A 21,648-nucleotide genomic window follows, 5' to 3' on the forward strand; every position below is an offset into this window, starting at 1 on the left:
TAGAACGTCATAAAAATTCCCCCAATGGAATTCACACTTTCTGTGGTCTAACATCTTATCCTTATAATTAATCTTCACCTTCAACCCAGGATATGAGAAGACTATATAGACACCTATCTTTTCTTTATCTCTACTGCTACAAAATATTTTAAAATTACATCTTTTGTCATATTTCCAGTGTGAAATTAAATTTCCACAGATGAACTTAAATTGTTTCAATGGCACTACAAAATACTAAGAATTAATAAAGTACAAAATAGAAATGAATTATTACTTTGCTCCCTCACTAAAACCTTTAAGGTTTGGTGTTGAAAGTTTCATAAATATATGCTCTTGACAAAAAAAAATTAAGAAAAGATATTGTAGAGTTCTACATAATGTCTATTCTTAATTGCTTGTTACGTAAGTCAGTGGTAAAGACATACATGTTACCAAAAATGTCCAAGCTGCATAATTTCATTACTATTTCATAAATGTGAAAGCAACTAAGAGAGGAGAAAAGTACAGTTGATTTTAGATCCAGTAAGTTTAAGAGTATGGTGAATAAATGGGAATTTATAAATATATTGGATTTTTTCACTGACTTCTACATATGTTTCGTTACAAAATAAAAAATTAAGATTCAAAATTTTCATAACAGCTCACAAAATAGTGGGAAAACAATAAATACATGTTGAATGAAGTATAAACACAAAGAAAGCAGATTTAAGAAATTTTAATCGTGTAATATTCATATAGTATATTCTCTTGGGTATAGTACAAACTCCGAGCATCATCACATCTTTTCAGCCTAGATGATTACTCTTAAAGAGGTTCTCCACCTGCCTTTCCAATAGTCTCAATCCAGTTCTCCATCATTTTCTTCCCAACCCTTCAAGATCCTGGCCTTAAAACAACTGGAAAACCTTGGCTCAACCTTCAGCTCAATGAACATCTGGGTCTTTCTCAGCTACACTGTTATTTCTCCTTAGCTCAGTGTGAAATTCTTCCAAATCAACCTTTTAACATATACCGTCCCTACAGTCACTTTCGCAACCCAGTCCGGGCCACCCTCTTGGGGAATTCTTGGACACACACCAATTTTATATATAACATACTGAATGTAATATAATATGTAGTCAAGATGTTGACCAAAGATCATTTAAAAAAAATTCAAATTGTGTTCATCTCACTTTGACTATAAAAGTAATAGCACACATAATACATTTTAGCAAGATGCTATCAAACATCTTAACTTTAATTTTATCAAAACAAAAAGAGCACTGCACTGTAAGAGCAACTTTTACTGGGCTCATATTGTGTTTTAAATTTCTGTCCTATTATTTTTTGCTTGTAATGCATTCTTTTGTAAAAATTGCCTGTGAAAGGAATATCTGCCCTCTATGTTGGCTAATCTCACATAACAATGAATATCTGTTGAGGTTATAAAGGTCTCTCAATCCCCTGACTGTTGTTTAACCTCAAATCATATTTAAATGAAGTATGTAATGAAATGTGCTTTTGATCCAACTATCAGGTCATCATGAGCAGAGATGCAACACATAGCTTCTTTTCAAAGGAGGACCTGCCACTCCAGTTACTCTCAGCTCCTTTAAGTATTATTTCAGCTGCCTCACTCAAGGTCACGCCTCTCTCAGGCAGCCCAGGTCCAATGATCGCTTAAGATGAGGGTATAAGGCCTAGCCTTTTGATCCCTAGAGGGATAATTCTAAAGGACCAGTCTAATTCTAGAACTTTCCCCACAGGATGGACTGAGATTCTGGATGGCCCTGTCTCAAAATTGGACTTCTCCCTCCTCCCACTCCTGCCTTCTCCCTTCCACAGCTTTGGATCCCAAAGGCACTCTCGCATAAAAAAAAACCCTGCAAACTAAACTGTGTCTCAGATTGGCTTCCCAGGGAACCCAACCTCTGACACACCTATTCACAATTTGCTGTACAAGTAAGATAACTTGTTTCGAAAATCTACCACATTGCAGTTGAGTACCTCTAAATAATTGTATGGGCACTTTTAAATGTCACAGAAGTCCTTTGCAACCGACAAGACAGATAATTCTCTAAAAATAACTTGAGCAGACTTCAACTGATGTCTTATGTGAAAAATGGTCAGATTGCTCTGATTAGGTTACTCCATAATAATGTAGTCAAACTGCTTTAAAAAATTAGTGCAATTAACCTATAATAAATGAATAATTATGGAACCTCTAGTCTGTAGTTCACACTGGTGATTGAAAGACAGAAAGTGAGGGAATCTAGGTTATGTGAATTGAAATGAGGATTTTGAAATAATTTTGACCCAAATAACTATCATACATTTAATTATTCTTGGGTTTACTCTTTACAAAGTTGGCTAATTATTAAGAAATTATATATATATATATTTTTCCAAGACAAATTTTTTCTCAAAATATTTAGAACTCCTTGCTATTCAGCAGGAAACTTTTAAAGGAAATAGACTTGAACATTACTTCCCACAAACTATGGTGAGTTCTGGTTACCAGACTGACATATAAATAGCTTAGAAGTCATAAACCCCCCTCCTCACAAAAAGCTGTACAAACTGAAAATCAACAAAGTATATGAGATCTTTTAGAGAATTGAGGTCACAGGGTAATCTGCTGGTCCAAAACCTAGAGAGAGAGAGAGATGGATACAGAGAATCTGAGCTTCCCAGGAGCAGAAGCCACAGGTGGAGACTGGTAGAAACATTTAAGGGGTAGCTGAATGATTGTTGTAGACTGAGTGTCTACTAATTTGAGAGAGAAAAACTCCTGGGGGCCCACCCTTAGTGGAGGTCTCTATGCTTTTACCACCAGGTATTGAATTTTACCACTAGGTTTTCAGAGTGAAATGAGAGAAAAATCTCCTTGTGCATCTAACAGCGGGAAGGGAAAAGTACCCATTTTGAAATACACCTATAGGGTCTGTTCTCATTAACAAAAGACCGCCCTCAAGGAAAATTATTTTTACCAGAGCCTAACCAATGTGGGCATTAACAGAGTCCAGTTTAGGCTGGGGAAGAGAAATATCCAACCTCAGGCCCTTCTAGCCTTCCATGGCAGGGGAAGGAAAAAACCCAAATCCAGTCTATTCTAGCCATCCTATAATGTATGAAAAAGCTGAGAAGCTTTTGTGAAGGTCACAGTCCAGGGCCACAGGCCCACTAAAACATTGAGACCTAATCCTAGGACTACAGAACACTTCCCCTCTGCCCCTTACTTACCTCTACATCAGCAGGGCTCCTGAATGATAGAAGGGCATTGCAGCTGAAAAGAATTCCAAGGCTCAGGCTCTATTCGAGTCTCTAGGAAAACCTAAACAGAATAGGGGAGACAAAACCAGGACACTTTAGCCTCTGATACCAACACTATGGTAAACAATAAACACAGCCTAACACATAGCCAGATAAACCTAAAACCTCACATAAAAGACCTATTTACCTCAGTTCCTTTTACACAACACCTCATGTCTTTCAACAAAATAAGTAGAAAGCATGGCAGAAAGTGAAAAACACAGTTAAAATGTAGTTGACATTAATCCAACTATATCAATAATTAATTTAAATATGAATGGTCTAAATACACCAATTAAAAGATGGAGACTATCTGAGTGGGTAAGAATACAAGAATATTGTTCACAGGACAGTTACTGTAAATGTAAAGACACAGACAGATTAAAAGTAAAAAATGGAGTAATATGTACCATGCTGACACTAATCAAAAGAAAGCTAGAAGAGGTGTATTAACTTCAGATAAAGGAGACTTCAGAGCAAAAAAAATTAATGGAATGAAGAAGACCATCACATTATGATACAGGAGACAATTCTCCAAGAAGACATAACAATCTCATAAATTGTGCTTAGTAGACCAGTCTTGTACCTCAATGTTATATGATACTAACCCCCAGGATCTGATTAAGGGTATTCAGTGTGTCCCAGTAGTGGAGAGAGGCTATATGAAAAATGTTCTCTCTTAGGTATGGACATGAGATTATTTAATGAAGAAAATTCAGAACACTATCTTCCATTTTAACATTTTGGTGCACTACTTTTAACACGACTGACAGAATACCCTATATTAACAGCTAAGCCAGCAGCTAGGGTGATGAAACACCATCTAGCCTATTTCAAAAAAAAATGCAGAGTATTAGTAAGCATATTTAAAGTCAACGCCATCGAGTTTGCTTCTATACCTGCCTTAGAGTACAAGGCCGTTATTCAACCAGCTCCAAATCTTTCTCTTTTCCTGTCTTAACATGGTTTCCACCTAAGAGAATAAAAGCTTAACTTGGTTCTGCTACTAATTGCAATGTCAGAGAGGGTTATCCACAACAAGAAGCAATTCTTGGGACACCAGTGGGATCCCAACAATTCAACTCATTCCTGACACTACCTACCCAGCAGTAAAATTGATTCCACAGGTTATGGGTTCAGTCCCATAGGACACTGCAACTCTGCCCTGCCCTCCCCACCACCAGCACTGTTAACTTCCAACACCAGTCACAAGGCCAGGTTTTACCCGTACTTCTAACCCACTGGCTATTAATCAGAGGTATCTAAGACCCCCTCATGTGGTTCGATTAATTTGCAAGAGCAGCTCAGAGAACTCAGAGAAACATTTTAATTACTAGATCACCAGTTTATTATAAAAGAATTTAATTCAGGAACATCCAGATGGAAGAGATGCATAGGGCTGTTACGGAAACGACAGGCCAGTCAAGAAACAAGCACCACTCGGAGGGTTGGAGTACTCAGATGTATTACGCCGGCGGGCTCAGAGGGGCTTCTGCTCCGAAGCTCTGAGCACCTCCAAGACGTGCGCATCAGGTTTTATAGGGTAAAGTACAAGCTTGGGGTATTTGGCCAATAGGCGTGGAACAGCTTTAGCAGCATTATCATCACAAAAGTGGACGTGGGGAGGCAGCAAACCAACATTCCAAAGCCAGATATGTATCTTTGAAAATCCAGCTGGCTAGCAAAAAACATAAACAGCAAACCAACACTAATTAACCTAGATTTACAAGTTAGTCTAGCAGAACTCAGATCAGTATTCCAATACTTAGATTTGTGAGTTATCCTGCTAGCCCAGCCCAGCCTCTCCTGCATTCCTAGACTTGTGAGTTATCTTGTTAGACCAGCCCAGCTTTTCCTTCACAGGGCAAGGTATGGGGACAGGGCACAGAGGTTCCGTGCACTCTCCAGTGCGCCACTTCCCCCATCTCTACAGGCTCACCGACCTGAAAACTCTCCAAACCCAGTCTTTTTGTGTTTTGGTGGACAGATCACTGATTAAACCATTGGCCATAGGCAATTAATTCAACCTCTAGCCCTCCTTCCCCCTCCCCAGAGGTGGGGTGGAGGGGCTGAAAGTTCCAACTTTCTAATCATTTAGTTGGTTCCCCTGGCAACCAGCCCCCATCCTTAGGTCCAAAAGTCACCTCATTAACATAACAAAAACATCTCAGTTGTTCTCACCACACAGGAAATTCCAAGGGTTTTAGGCACTCCGTGTCAGAAACAGGGGTGAAGACTAAATATATATTTCTTACTTAAATCACAAAGCTCTTTTTCCTAAATTTATTGTGACAACACTGCATACCTAAAATAATATTTAAAAACTGAAAATGATCAAAATCTCCACCAAATAACAAAGCTCAGTGAAATCAGATTGCCTTCTTTATATGATTTGGGGCAAGTAATTTAATCTTGAGGATCCTTGTTTTCCTTGTGAGAAAAATGGACAAAATAAAGGGTTATTATTATAAGGATTAAAGGATATAGTGCATCCAGTGGCTTAACAGAGTATACACAATTAATTTTGAATCAAGATTAACTCTGCACAAAGCAAAAACATGTATTCTGTGGCTATAGAAGTATGTTTACTTTGCTTAAGTTCTTTTTAATACAAACTAAGAAGTTAACAAACATTCATTAACAGCAAGTATCTGTCAGGTACTGGGCTGGACTGAAAGAAAAAAAAATATGTGGTAGAGCTTGCCAAGCCATTCAAAAATAATCCAAGTTCTCTTTTTCCACAAACCCCTGGAGTTAAGCTTGAGTCACATGGTTGAGTCACATGACAGGCTTACAGAATGTGAACAGACGTGATATATGTCACTTCCAGTACTGACTACTAAGACCGCTTGCCACCCCACAGGTCTATTAGGCTTGTTGCAGAAGGCTCATAGGAGATCTCTGAGGCTCTAGAAGTGACGGACCCAAAGAAAGAAAGGAAAATCTCATTTGAATCCCTCTTTTGAAAAGCTTCCCACCAAATAGCCAATTTATCCGTATGGCCAAGTAAATGTTATTTACCAAACATTTGCTTTTCCATTTCCCTGTGAATTGTCTTCCCCAACTTTGAAATCCCAAACCACAAACCCCAAGAATCCTCTTTTGTCTTTATCTGAAGATGATATTTAAGGTGATGATTTCAGCCATTTTGGTGAGTGACTCAGTTTTTCTGGGTCTCTCCCATGTCTACATGTTATTAAACTTGTGTTTGGTTTTCTCCTGTTAATCTGTCTCATGTCAATTTAACTCCAATGCCAGGAAACAAAAACACCATTCTAAAAGTCTATAAAGTATGCAGAGGACTTTTTTTTTTATTACAGTTTCCTACAATTCATATAGAGAATTAAATAAGGTATGAAGAAAGATATTTTTGTTAAACAAAGATATTTTAGTTAAAATATTTTAATTAGAAGATAGCTTAGTCTCAATTTGATATTGGTTTCGGGATTGAACAGACTTATTTAAAGAGAGTTTCCATGTAATTAATTTACTATGTCTCTCTATATTTCTGTTGATTTTTAACTGTGTAATGACTAAATAATGTTTTTAACTGTTATGTGTGTGTTCTCGGTTTTACTTTGTTTCAAATGTCTGAAGCTGAATAAACACAATGATAGATTTTGTTATAAATAATGTGTCTGAAAGTCTTTATACACCTCAGTTTCCTCATATGTAAAATGGGGCATTACTGATTCATAAATAGATTGAGAGAATTCAATAAAATGTGTAAAGCAATGAACAAAATACTTGGCATATGGTAAGGGCTTAATAACAGTTTAATAAATTTTAGTAATTATGATTCAGTTTGGGTTGCAATCACAAATTGAAGAAAACTGAGGAAAAGGACTATAAGATCAAAACAAAAACAAATTATAAATAATGAGGTAAAGGAGATTCACATGCTAGATACTTAAACATTCAACTGTCTCCTTTCATTCCTCAAGTTTGGAGTGGAGTTACTATTAGTTTCAAACTAACGATCATCAAGAATTGAACACACTGCTCTCGTATGAATATAAATCTTTGAAAATCCTGAGCTTTGCTCTGCAACTCTATTTAAGAATCTGATTTAAACTTTAGATGACACAAAAGAAGGACTATTCAAATGATGTCTGGAATTCAGTTACACAAAATATTACTATTAGAGTTTGTATGGAGGTTTAGAGAGTATTCTTCCTGAAATAATGTGAGACAAGGGTAAAATATTTGGAGGCAAGAAATGCTTCCTCCACCTAGATATTTTTCCTACTGCAAAGAACCTAAGTTGGTAGAATCTGCAGCTGAGGTGCTGCTTTCCATATGAAGAGGGTGTTATCAAGGCAAATGTGAAACCCAATTTGGACTTTGATTGTTTTTTTCTTTTCCATTACATATTTATAAATACAGCACTCCAGGCAACAATTCAGACTGCTAGTGTGTAGGTCTTTTGCTGTTGATTTCTGGTGGTGGGTTGGGAACTACCAATAAGGCAACATGTATAAATCTACTCCACCATTACTGTAGAGAAATAACTTTTTATCTCTACTTTAAAACCCTCTTGTGTTCTGTTTAATTGTGTTCTTTAGAATTATGTCCTGTGGAAAAAGACTAAGCTACAGAGGAACCGTAGAAGTCAGCAATGTTAGAGGAAATATCAGAATTGCATCAAAGGACAAAGAGGTAGGCAGGGCAGAAAAAGTAATCCTCTGATTTAAAAAATAATAACCAGGAGGTGAATATGCTGGCATGGGAAGTAAATAAGTAGGTTTGAAATTTTTATTTGTGCTTTTGGTTTAGAATTTTAAAAATAAAAAGGAGCCAGAAAAGGAGGAAGAGGAATGACTTGTGGCTCTCAGAAAGACAAACAACAGGAAACAACTCAGAACAAATGAAATGATTTAGATAGAGTAACTTGTATCAATCTAGATAAATCATTAAAAACTAATACTGCAGGAAAAAAATGACAGTTTGCTGATAAGTGCTAGAGAACGTGAGGAGAAAAGGGAACCCTCCTACACTGTTGGTGGGAATGTAATTTGGTACAGCCAATATGGAAAACAGTACGGAGATTCTTTAAAAAACTAAAAATAGAACTACCATATGATATAGCAATCACACTCCTGGGCATATATCCAGAGAAAACTCTAATTCCAAAAGATAGCACCCCAATGTTCACAGTAGCACTGTTTACAATAGCCAATACATGGAAGCAACCTAAATGTCTATCAACAGATGACTGGATGAAGAAGCTTGGTATATTTATACAATGGAATACTACACAGCCATAAAAAAGAATAAAATAATGCCATTTGCAGCAACATGGATGGACCTAGAGATTATCATACTAAGTGATATAAGTCAGAGAAAGACAAATATCATATGGTATCACTTACATTTGGAATCTAAAAAATGATACAAATGAACTTATTCACAAACAGGAAATAGATTCACAGACATAGAAAACAAACTTATGGTTACCAAAGGGGAAAGGCAGGGGGAGGGATAAATTAAGAGTTCAGATTTAACAGTTACAAACTGTTATATATAAAGTAGATAGACAAGGTCCTACGGTATAGCACATATAACTATATTCAATACCTTATAATATATCCAGAAGGAACCCTACTTCAGGATGACACCTGCACCCCAATGTTCATAGCAGCACTATTTACAATAGCCAAGACATAGAGACAGCCTAAATGTCCATCAACGGATGTCTGGATAAAGAAGATGTGGTATATTTATACAATGGAATACTACTCAGCCATAAAAACCGACAACATAACGCCATTTGCAGCAACCTGGATGCTCCTGGAGAATGTCATTCTAAGTGAAGTAAGCCAGAAAGAGAAAGAAAAATACCATATGAGATCGCTCATATGTGGAATCTAAAAAAAAAAAAACAAACAAAAACAAACAAAGCATAAATACAGAACAGAAACAGACTTATAGACATAGAATACAAACTTGTGGTTGCCAAGGGGGCGGAGGGTGGGAAGGGATAGACGGGATTTCAAAATTTTAGACTAGATAAACAAGATTATACTGTATAGCACAGGGAAATATACACAAGATCTTATGGTAGCTCACAGAGAAAAAAATGTGACAATGAATATATATATGTTCATGTATAACAGAAAAATTGTGCTCTACACTGGAATTTGACACAACATTGTAAAATGATTATAAATCAGTAAAAAAAAGTTTAAAAAAACGAATAAACCTTTACATATTAACATAAAAAAATATAATGAGAAAGAATATATATATATATAACAGAATCACTATGCTGTACACCAGGAATGAATGCAACATTGTAAATCAACTATACTTCAATTTATAAAAAGATGACAGTTTGCCGATGCATAATGCAGTAAAATTCCATTTGTATGAAGATTAAATTTGCATAAGAATAGCCTATAGTGCTTAAGAAAAAATATATATGTAGTAGAAATACAGGCATACCTCAGAGATATTGCAAGTTTAGTTTCAGACCACCACAATAAAGTGAGTCACATGAATTTTTTGGTTTCCTTGTGCATATAAAAGTTATGTTTGCACTATACTGCAGTCTATTAAGTGGACAATAGAATTATATCTAAAGAAATAATGTACATATGTTAATTAAAATATACATTATTGGTCACAAATGCATCATCTGAGCCTTCAGGGAGTTGTAGTAGTAACATCAAAGATCACTGATCACAAATCACCATAACAAATATAATACTAATGGAAAAAGTTTGAAATATTGGGAAAATTGCCAAAATGGGACACAGACATGAAGTGGGCAAATGCTGTAGGAAAAATAGCACCAACAGACTTGCTTCACACAGGGTTGCCACAAATCTTCAATCAGGAAAAAAAAATGCAGTATCTGCGAAGCACAATAAAGTGAAGCACAATAAAATGAGGCAGAGGACACTAAAAACAATAAACAACATTGCAAGATAGTGGTTACTTCATCAGGGGAGGGAGGGAGGGTTACTTCATAACCCTGTATGGTTATACAGGGATGTACAGGGGCTGTTATTACCTTTTATAATGTTTTGTTTCTTAAATTGGGTAATTAATATATGTATTTGTTATTTTAATCTTTATAAATGTTCTGTATGTGTTGAAGTTAATTTAAAAAGAAAAACTCTATAGGAATACTAACCATTAAAATTATTTGTGCTTAGGAAGAAAAGGGTGGCTGGTTACAGAGACACTCTCACTGTTTTAGTTTTCTTTTGTTGCACGCCAAAACTAGAAGTTTAAACAAGCATTTTATTTGCTCAGGAAATTGTAGGTCAAGAATTCAGAGCTCAGCTAGGCGGTTCTACTCCAGTAAATCAGCTGCAATCAACTGGTGATGGGGCAGGGCTGGAAGTACATAAATGTTTCACTCACATGTCTGGCATCTTCATATTCCTCCATGTGGCTTCCCTCTCTGCCTTCATGTGGCTTGTCTGAGCTTCCTCACAGCATGTTTGCTTTAGTGTAGCTGTATTATTGTTATGTTTTTTTTTTTTCTCTCCAGGAGGGACCATTCTAAGAGGTACAAGTTTGTAGTTACAGATTTCCTTCCTTTCTTCCTTCCTTCCTCCCTCCCTTCTTTCTTTCCTAGCTCCCTTTCTTCCTTCCTTTCTTTTCTCAGTAGACTACAGATTTATTACAAAAGGATATTAAAGGAAATGTACTGACAGCCGGATAAAGAATACATAGGGCAAGGTCCCGAACAAAGGAGCTTCTATCTTTGTGGAGCTTGGGGCCCATCATGGTGGCACGTGGTCCTAGATGTGGAAGCTCTCTAAAAAGGGCTGTGGTTACAGATGTACAGATGCGGTTACTTAATGTCTAATATTACAAGTTATACATCATCTCTTCTTCCACATTCTACTGCAGAGTCCAGATTCAAGAGTAAGCGAAATAGATTCTGCCTATGGAAGGGGCATAAGCAGGTCACACTGCAAAGGAGCGTGAGCTGGTATCTTCCCTTCTAAACAATAATATAAAATAGGAAAATCAAAACACACAAACATTCAAACAAACCTCTCTCTTAATACCTTGTCCTCTCGAACTATTGTGTTCCTCCTTTTTTTCTATCCTTTAAAGACTATCTTCTAAAATTATTGGGTAATCACTGTGTCTCCATTCCCTTACTTCTCATTCAAGCATTAACCCATTCTGACTTCTTTTTTGCACTAGCACACATAGAACTATTCTGTTTAAAGGTCACCAAACATTTAATTAAAGTCAATACCGTGAATGAAATAATAGTGACTCAACAAACAGAAGTTACAGAGAGAAATTGTTAATGCAACTACAAGTGCAGGAAATATAAGTTTAGCTAATATGAGTATTACATGCATGGAATAGGAACAGGAAGTTCTTTTAAAACATTGCATTGTTATGTATAAGAAATAATTACAGATAATGGCTAAGTTAAAGAGTAGAATGGACAAAGTGGAAAAGCATATTAGAGAGCTAGAAAGTATACCCAAGGAATGAATTTTCCCTCAAAATGTCACTGTAAAGCAAAAGAAAAAAATTTTTTTCAAAGAGAATTTGAAACATAAAGAAAATTGACTTAAAAGTTCTAACACCTATTTAAAAGAGGGTTCAGAAAGTGAAAACAGTGAGACTGGAAAGGAGATAATAGCTTAATTCACCATGTTCAAAAGGGATTCCCAACACTTTAACCCAGAATTAACCATACTGTTAAACATAGCCATACTCCATTCGGATACTTAAACTAGAAACCTGGGAGTAATTTTTAATATCCTTTTTCCATTCAATAATCTCAGATTAACTATATCAACAAATGCTTCATAACATCTCAAATCTCTCTAGTTTCTGTCACCATTTTGTCCTAGCTTCCTAATATTTTGTAAATTGTTTCCTTATATACACCTCTGTTTCAGTCTTATTTATTCTCCACATCGTATCTACTGTGTATATAAATATATATGCATAGGTATGTACAATTCCTTCTTTTGTAAACTGTCAGTTCAGTCTTTTTAAATTTGCTACTTTATTGTATGCTCATATTTTTCTCATTCATTGAAAATATATTTACATTAACCCAGTGTCTCAAATGTACATACAAAAATTCAAATAGTCATTGATCTGAAAAACTTGCATTGTTTTGTTCTTTATAAACACTTTAAATTTGGGGGTAGCCAAGTCCAACTATTCCTTTAAAATGTAGCTTAAATGTGTGTGTATGCCTGTGCGTGTGTATTCACACACTCACAGAGATATGTCTGTATATGTATGCTTGTTTCTGAACTTTGGATTCTGCCATGGTGACTTTTTTGTTCTTTTGTTTAAACTATGTAATTATCATAAATTTTTGAGTCTTTTAATATATTATTATTTGTAAACATATATTCTTATTACCTGGGGTTTAAGCTCACATGAAATATTTGGAATGTTTTTAAAATAGAAAGTTAGCACAATTTTAATATGATTGGATCCTCAAGTAGGTTTTTTAAACTTAATTTTGGGTTTCATATTTAGATTATTGTTATAATTAATTTATATCCTTAACTTTGAGTAATGACTTCTAGAAAATAACCTGATTTTCTATCAAAAAGTAGTGATTAAATAGATGATATCACTTTATCTAAGATAGAAGAGTTTAGAAATTTTCATCCAGTAAAAATGAAAACAAATCATACTACCATCTTCTCACTTAACTCTTTTTTGGACGCAAATTCTTTGTGACTTATTTTGACCAATAGGATTGACATGGGAGTTCTAAATGTAGATCTTAAAAGGCCTTGAGAATATCCACTTTCATCTTTCTTGAAATTCCTTCTCAGTTATGTGGTGTAGCCCAGGCTGGTATGCTGGAGACATGGGGGTCAGCCAACATCCAACACCGACTGTCAGAAGTGTGAGTGTAGACCATCAAGACATGAGTGAATTACCAAATGACTGCAGCCACTTGAAACACAGGAGAAAAGAACAGCAGGAAAATCATGGAATTGAATCCAGGCTTAACTGAGGACATTCAGAATAGTGAACAATGAACAAATAAAATGGTATTTTGAGCCACTAAATTTTGAGATGGCTTCTTTTACAGCAATAGGTAATTGGTACAGAAATTGGTACCTAGGAATAGAGTGTTGCCCTAACAAAAAAGTTGAAACCCTGTGCTATACAGCAGAAACTTGTTGTTTATCTATTTTATATATAATAGCTAGTATCTGCAAATCTTGAACTCCCAATTTATCCCTTCCCACCTCCTTTCCCCCCTGGTAACCATAAGTTTGTTCTCTATGTCTGTGAGTCTGTTTCTGTTTTGTAAATAAGTTCGTTTGTCTTTTTTTTTAGATTCCACATATAAGTGATATCATATGGTATTCTTCTTTCTTTCTGGCTTACTTCACTTAGAATGACAACCTCTAGGTCCATCCATGTTGCTGCAAATGGCGTTATTTTATTCTTTTTTATGAATTATATTCAATATCATGTAGTAACCTATAATGAAAAAGAATATGAAAAGGGATATATGTATGCATATGTATGACTGAAGCATTGTGCTGTACACCAGAAATTGACACAACATTGTAAACTGACTATACCTCAATAAAAACAAACAAACAAACTTGAAAGCTTTGAGACTAAGCTTTGAGCAAGGGGAAGCTGGAAGAGCACACTGAAATATACGAAGAGGCTGGGGAAGCAGTGAGTAACCTTCTTTCCCCAGGAGGCTGGGGAAAGAAATGGCCTACATTAACTTGGAAGAAAATATACTCAGCGAACATGAAGAATTGCTTAATGAGATCTTGAGGCAAAATATGGAAAGTTTCAATTGAGCACTTACGGTTCCTATGATCAGGCACTATGAGAGAGACTATGCAAGGAACTGTATAGAATGCAAGTCAGGACTTGCTGTTTTACATCCACTGCCCACAGCTGACAGAAGATTGTCAAAGTAAGAGATACCCTGCATGCTAAAGCCATGCTCTTTAGTTCATTTTCCTGTTACGTGTAAAATGCATATAAACCTGTGGCTATAAACAGTCTACCAGTATGCCTATTTTATTTAATCCATAAAATAGCAACTTCACGATTGAATTGAATTAATTGCATTAAGTATCACACTTCAAGTACCAATTGAATTAAGTATCAGACTTGTTAATTTATTCTCTAACTGTCCTACGTATTCAGAGATTTAATGATTTAGGACTTAAGCTCAAAATAATTAATTGAAAAGTTGGCCTATACGAAGATTTTTTTCAAGGAGGAAACATGTAAACAAAACCTCCCGTATCTCATAGTTTAATATGCTTTTTTATTTTTATTTTTTCACTTGAGGGATAGTTGATTTACAATGTTGTGTTAGTTTCTGGTGTACGGGATAGTGATTCAGTTACACATATATATTCTTTTTCATTATAGGTTATTACAAAGTATTGAATATAGTTCCCTGTGCTATACAGTAGGACCTTGATGTTTATCTGTTTTGTATATAGTAGCTGGTATCTAATATATAGACTACGGGTAAATTTTACTTCATGCAGGAGAGCTGCTGAAGATATTTCTTCTAATAAGGAACATTAATGTATCTTATGGATGGAGTCTTGGAAGGGAAAGTCAAGTATTAACACACATAATTGACCAGGTTTGTCTCACCTGGCAGTTTAAGGGCCAAAACAAACAGAGAAAACTTTTTTTTAGGTCAGTGTGTGCCCAGTAGTGGCAGGCAGCACCCTCAGCTTGGTAAACAGAATGTGGGAAGGAGTGAACAAGTATGGGATTGTCCTTTAATGGTTTCTCATCTTTCCCAGCTGGCTCAGGAAATACCTCTGAAAAGATCCTAGGAACTTATGGAATATAAAAGTAAACTAGATATTTTGGTTTTCTATCAGATTTGATTATTTAGATCATTAAAAGCAAGGTCAGTCTACTAATCCTGTCTACTGAGTTTCCATCAAGGGATCATAATTAGTGATGCTACGACTCTTAGTACTACTACTACTGCTATTGAGACGAACAGAGTAATTACAACAATATTCAATCTAATGGCAATGTTAATATTATTAATATCTTGTATAAAAATTAAGCCAAAATAGGACTAAGTAAATCACAGCGATGTTCCATAGTATCTTCCTGTCCCTAGGAACAATGGTGAGAAATGCCTGCCTGCCCACCTCAAATACTGGTGAGCAAAAACTGGGCAAAACCAGAGAACAACACACAAGGGAAAATGTCCTATAGAAGGCTGTTCTTGATTCTGTGTAGAAAAACAAAAACGAGTAATTGAGCAGTGAAACAATGATAAACTGGGGACAACAGACCACTTGACTGAGGGTTGGCCAGCCTACACCCCACTCTTCAATCTCTATGCAGAAACACTCTTTGAATCTGGTGATTAAAAAAGACTGAGAATCTGGGGAAGGAGAGAATCCATGTCCAGGAGATGACTCCCAAATGGAGTCATGAAATTCCTCCTGTATTCAGGATATAACCAAGAAGAACAGCACAGTGTCCGAGGGAACTGCCCCACACAAAAGGGGAGCCACTGTCTAAGGTTAATGAAGTTACTGTCTGGGGAACTTTCTCTTGGAGCAGCATGTGATGGCTTTGCTGATGGTTGGAAACTTCCTGATCTCCTTACTTGTTCTTTGCAGAGTCAGGAGTAATTTTTAGGAGAGAATAGGTTGTGAAGTGTCTGACAAAAGGTTGTATTTTGAGCAGTTGGGTGTTTTTTTCCCCTGTTCTTTTTGTTTGTTTTTCATAGTGAGAAACATGTCCAATCACGTCACATGTAGAAAATCACTTTAGATTCTGGGGTGGTGACCTTCCTTAGAAGACCAATGTGAGAATAAGAGGTCTGATTCCTCTGAGATAGTTGATGGGTCCCCATCTGGCAGGGTAATGGCTACTGTTCTAGCAGGGGCTTCCTAGCCAGCGGACAGTGAAGAAAAACCCACTACTTCATTGGGGAACATAGGGATGATCTCATTTGCCAACTCTGAATAATTGGTTGTGCTGGCAGAATGATCTGGTAAGTTTGCTAAGCTTTGTTTGAGCTCAACCAGAGTCATCAGTCACCAGTGTCATTTTACATATTTCATATGTTTATACTAAGAATATAAATATATGCATATTTCATACACTTATAAATTATAAAAATACATGTATACATTACACAAACATATACTTACACACATTGTATATATTTGACAGTCTAATCATAAGAAAAAGACAAATCTCAGCTGAGAAAAATTCTAAAAATATCTGACTAATACTCTTCAAAACTGTCAAGACCACCAAAAAGAAGGAAATATGAGAAACTGTCTCAGACCAGAAAGGTCTAAGGAGATATGACAGCTAAATGTAATGGGATATCCTGGATACAATCCAGGAACAGAAAAAAGATGTTAATGAAATACTAATAGAGTGTGAATTTTTTTAATAATAAGATAACAATGTTGGTTCCTTAGTTGTTAACAATGGGGGAAACAGGGTGAGGGGTACAGAGGAACTTTGTACTTTGAAAAATTTCTTTTGATCTAATTCTATTTCAAATTTTTTTAAGTTTATAAAAAAATTAGCATTTAAATTTGTATCAGAACCATGAAACGCTTAGATACAAATCGGACAAAATATATACAAGATCTTTATGCTAGAAAATATAAAACACTGACAATGGTAATCAAAGAAGACCTTAACAAGTTGAGAGAGAGAGATTGTGTTCATGGATTGGAAGATTCAGTATTGTTAAGATGGCAACTCTAACAAAACTGATTTATAGATTCAACTAACTCAGCAAGAATCAAAGTCACAGCACGAATTTTTCTAAAAATCAACAAGTTGATTCTAAAAATTTATGTGAAATTGCAAAGGAATTAGAAGAGCAAAATGGTATTTTTGAAAAAGAATTGAGTCAGAAGATAATCTTTACTTAATTTCAATAATTATTGCAAAGTTACACTAATGAAGAAAATGTGGTATTAGAGAGAGGATAGAAACATAAATCCATGGCACAGAATACAGAGTCCTAATATAGACCCGCGCATAGCTGGTCAATTGATTTTTTTCAAAGAATTGTTTCAGAGGAGTTTTTAGATTCATAATAAAATTGAGAAGAAAGTACAGAGCGTTCCCATATACTCTCTTCTCCTACACATGCATAGCCTCCCCCATTATCATCATCACGCACCAAGGATGTACCTACATTGACATAGCATAATCACCCAAAGTCCAGAGTTTACCTTAGGCTTCACTCTTGAAGTAGTACATTCTATGGGTTTGGAGTAATACATAATGTATTCATCGGTATGGTATCACACAGAGTGTTTTCACTGCCCTAAAAACCCTCTATACTTTGCTTATTAATTCCTTCCTTTTCCCCTTGTCCCTGGCACTCACTTGTCTTTTTATTGTCTCCATAGTTCTGCATTTTTGAGAATAACATACAGTTGGAATCATACAACAGACTTCTCAGATTGGCTCCTTTCACATATAAACTACATTAAAGCTTCCTTCACATCTTTTCATGGCTCACTAGCTCATTTCTTTTTAGCACTGGATAATAATATTCCATTGTTTAAATGTACCACAGTATCTTTAACCATTCACTTACTGAAGGACACCTTGGTGGCTTCCAAGGTTTGACAATTATGAATACAACTGCTATAAATACCCATGTGCAGGCTTTTACGTGGACATAAATTTTCAGCTCCTTTGAGTGAATATCAAGGAGCACAATTGCTGGATTGTGTGATAAGAGTATGCTTAGACTTTTTAAGAAATTGCCAAACTGTCTTCCAAAGTGACTGTATCATTTTGCGTTCTCTACAGTGATGTATGAGAGCTCTGGTGGCACCACATCCTCACCAGCATACTAACCAGCGCTTCTTGTCAGTGTTCTGGATTTTGGCCATTCTAATTGGTGTGTAGTGGTCTCTCATTACTGTTTTAATTTGCATTTCCCTGATGACACATAATGTGGAGCATTATTTCACATGTTTATCTGTCAGCTATTTATCTTCTTTTGTGAGGAGTCTGTAAAGGCCTTTGACCCATATTTTATTCATTTCTTTTTCTGTTGAGTTTTAAGATTTCTTTGTATATTCGGGATAATAGTCCTTTATCACATGGATCTTTTGTAAATATTTTCCCCCGTTGGTGGATTGTCTTCTCATTCTCTTGACCTTATCTTTCTCAGGGTATAAGTTTTTATTTTAATTAAGTCCAGCTTATCAATTATTTCTTTCATAGATTTTGTCTTTAGTGCTGTATCTAAAATGTCATCACCATACCCAAGGTCACAGTTTTTCTCCTGTGTCATCTTTTAATTTTTCATTTTGCACTTTACATTTAGGTTTATGATCCATTTTGAGTTCATTTTTGTCAAGAGTATATGATCTGTGCCTAGATTCATTTTTTTGCATGTGAATGTCCAGTTGTTTCAGCACAATCTTTGCTCCAATGTATTGCTTTAGCTCCTTTGTCAAAGATCAGTTGAATATATTTGTAGGGGGTCTATTTCTGGGCTCTCTATTCAGTTCTATTGATCTATTTGTCTATTCTTTCACCAGTAACACACTGTCTTGATTATTGTAGCTTTATAGTAAGTATGAAGTAGGGTGGTGCCAGTCTTCCAAGTTTGTTCTTCTCCTGCAATATTGATTTGCCTATTCTGGGTCTTTTACCTTTCCAGATAAACATTAGAATCATTTTACCTATACTTATAAAACAATTTGCTGGGATTTTGATTGGGATTGTACTGAATCTATAGATCGAGTTGTGGAGAACTAATATCTTGACAACACTGAGTCTTCCTATCCATGAACATGAACTATCTCTCCATTTATTTAGTTCTTTGATTTTTATCCACAAGGGTTTTGTAGTTTTCCTCATATACATCTTGTACATATTCTGTTAGATTTTGGTGGGGGGGTGCTAATGCAAATGGCATGGTGTTTTTCATTTCAAGTTTCATTTGTATACTGCTGGTATGTATGAAAGTTATTGATTTTTGTATATTAACGTCGTACAACCTACAACCTTGCTGTAACTACTTACTGATTCCAGGACCTTTTTTTGTCAATTCTTTCAGATTTTCTATACAGATGATCATGTCATCTGCAAACAAAGACAGTTTTATTAGTCCCTTCCCAATCTGTATACCTTTAATTTACTTTTCTTACCTTACTGCGTTAGCAATGACTTCCAGTATCATTTTGGAAAGGAGTGGTGAGAGAGAGGCCAATTGATTTTTAAGAAAGGTAATTCAATGGGGGAAAAAACAGTATTTTCAACAAGTGATCCTGCAACAATTAGATATCCATAAGAAAATATGAATATCACTCACATCTCATGTAATATACACAATTAAATCAACCTGAATCACAGACCTAAATGTAAACCTGAAACCATAAAACTCCTTGAGGAAAACATCTTTGTGAACTTGAGGGAGGTAACGTTTCTTAAATACAACATCAAAACTTAGCCATAATAAATTTACATTGGACATTATAAATGTGTAAAATTTCTGCTGTTCTAAATAAGTTGTTTACACAATGAAAGGGGAAGTCAGACTGGGGTAAAATGCTTGCAAAGCATATATCTGGCAAAGGACTTGTATGTCAGATATATATAAGAATCTCAAAGTTCAATAAATAATAAGAAGGAAACAAACATTCCAAGTACAAATGGATATGATTTAAACAAACACTTCAATGAGGCAAAGGTATGTCTAACACTGAATGCAAGAAAAGGAAATAATCAGTATCATTACACCACCATGAGATATCACTACACACTGATTAGAAATGCACAAACAAAAATAAAATGCAAAACAAAATAGAGCACTCAGATGAACAACCTGACAATCTCAAGGGCTGGCAAGGATGTTGACTAACTGGAGTTCTCATAAACTGTTGCTTGAAATACAAAATATTACAGCAACTTTGGAAAACAGTCTGACACTTTTGCTAAAGTCAAATATTTATTTTACCTGAAGGGAGAAAGAATTATCTCCACACAAGAGTTGTGTACATGAGTATTTATGGTAGCTTTATTCATAATGGCCAAAAACTGTAAGCAAAGCAAATAGCCTTCAATAAGAGAATGGATAAACAATTTGTGACGTATCCAGCAGAGGAATACCACTCAGCAATAAAAGATAAGCTAATAAATACTTATTACCTGACAGGGGAGACAGCATGATCACAAAGTTGGTGTTCCCAAGGCAAGTCTTGCCCATTGCACTGCGGATGTGCTGACTCCTATGATTTTCCCATATGTGGCAAACTTAACTGCAGAATTTGCACTTGTGGGGTTAAAAACAAAACAAAACAAAACAAAAAAACCCTAATATGTACACACAAAACCAGAAATGAGTCACAAATGTATTATGCTAATTACAGGAAGCCAGGCTCAAAAGGCCACACAGTTTATTATTCCATTTATATGACATTCTGGAAAAGGCACAACTCTAGGGACAGAAAACAAATGATTGGTTGCCAGGGGCTGAAAGTGAGGGTGAGGGATAACTACAGTGATGGAGTGAAGGAACTGGTCTATATCGTGATTATGGTGATGATTACATGACTGTATACATTTGTTGAAACTCACAGAACTGTACTCTGAAAAGGATGAATTTTTCTACATGTAAATTATATTTCCATAAAACTGGTCAAATAAAAATATTTTTAATCACACAGCAAATGCTAAATGTCACTCTTGTCTCTCCAACTGTGATCAAAGATCAGTTTCTGTCCTGAAAATAACAGCACAAAATATTTTCTGTCTAAAGCTGAGGTTTGCCTGATTTCTATCTGCTACTATATTCTGGATCCCCTTTTTAACGTAAAAGGACCGATTTCTCCCATCCTGCTGCCCAGGCTGTTACATGATATAACTCTCCTCCCACCTAATATCTGTTCTGAATTCCTGAACCCTTGCAGCTGAACTTTTGTCTTGGTTTCTATTCCCTTGCCTAGTATTCACTTTTGTTTCTTCTGAGTTATTTGGGCTCTCTACTAAGGAGTTAATGAATGCTTAATGAATAACTGTCTTTGTTCATTATTCAATTTTGCTTTAAATCAACAGATGCATTTACTATATGAAACAGGCGCTGCGCAAGGAATTGGGCAAATGATGATGAACAAGAGAGATATGGTTACAGGACGTATCTCCTGCCTTCAGAGAACGTAAGAGGCAGAGTATGGTAGAGAGCATATCTTGAATTACAACCTAATATGATAAACTCTGGGTTGATATCTGAGAACATGGAAGGGATATATGACACAAGTTTAGTAGAGTCAGGCAAGCCTTTTTCAGAATGATTTCTAAGTTGATTTACACAAAGTGAATAGGAATCACCCAAGGAAGCGAGAATGGTGGCAGCGAGGGGAGAAGTATTCCAGA

General features: G+C 35.7%; 1 long non-coding RNA gene and 1 pseudogene across 2 annotated transcripts in view; one reads left to right on the forward strand and one right to left on the reverse strand.

Moving 5' to 3' along the window:
• Positions 1-21,648, reverse strand: part of LOC123618181 (uncharacterized) — a 538,073-nt gene that overhangs the window by 259,555 nt on the left and 256,870 nt on the right. For both annotated transcript variants that reach the window (XR_012504508.1, XR_012504507.1), the window contains exon 4: positions 3,223-3,313. This is a non-coding gene — a long non-coding RNA (uncharacterized LOC123618181). The remainder of the gene's footprint in view (positions 1-3,222; positions 3,314-21,648) is intronic.
• On the forward strand, positions 20,414-20,592 carry LOC123618182 (U1 spliceosomal RNA; annotated as a pseudogene).

Source organism: Camelus bactrianus, chromosome X (assembly GCF_048773025.1).
Source record: "Camelus bactrianus isolate YW-2024 breed Bactrian camel chromosome X, ASM4877302v1, whole genome shotgun sequence".
In the NCBI taxonomy this organism is placed as follows: domain Eukaryota; kingdom Metazoa; phylum Chordata; class Mammalia; order Artiodactyla; family Camelidae; genus Camelus; species Camelus bactrianus.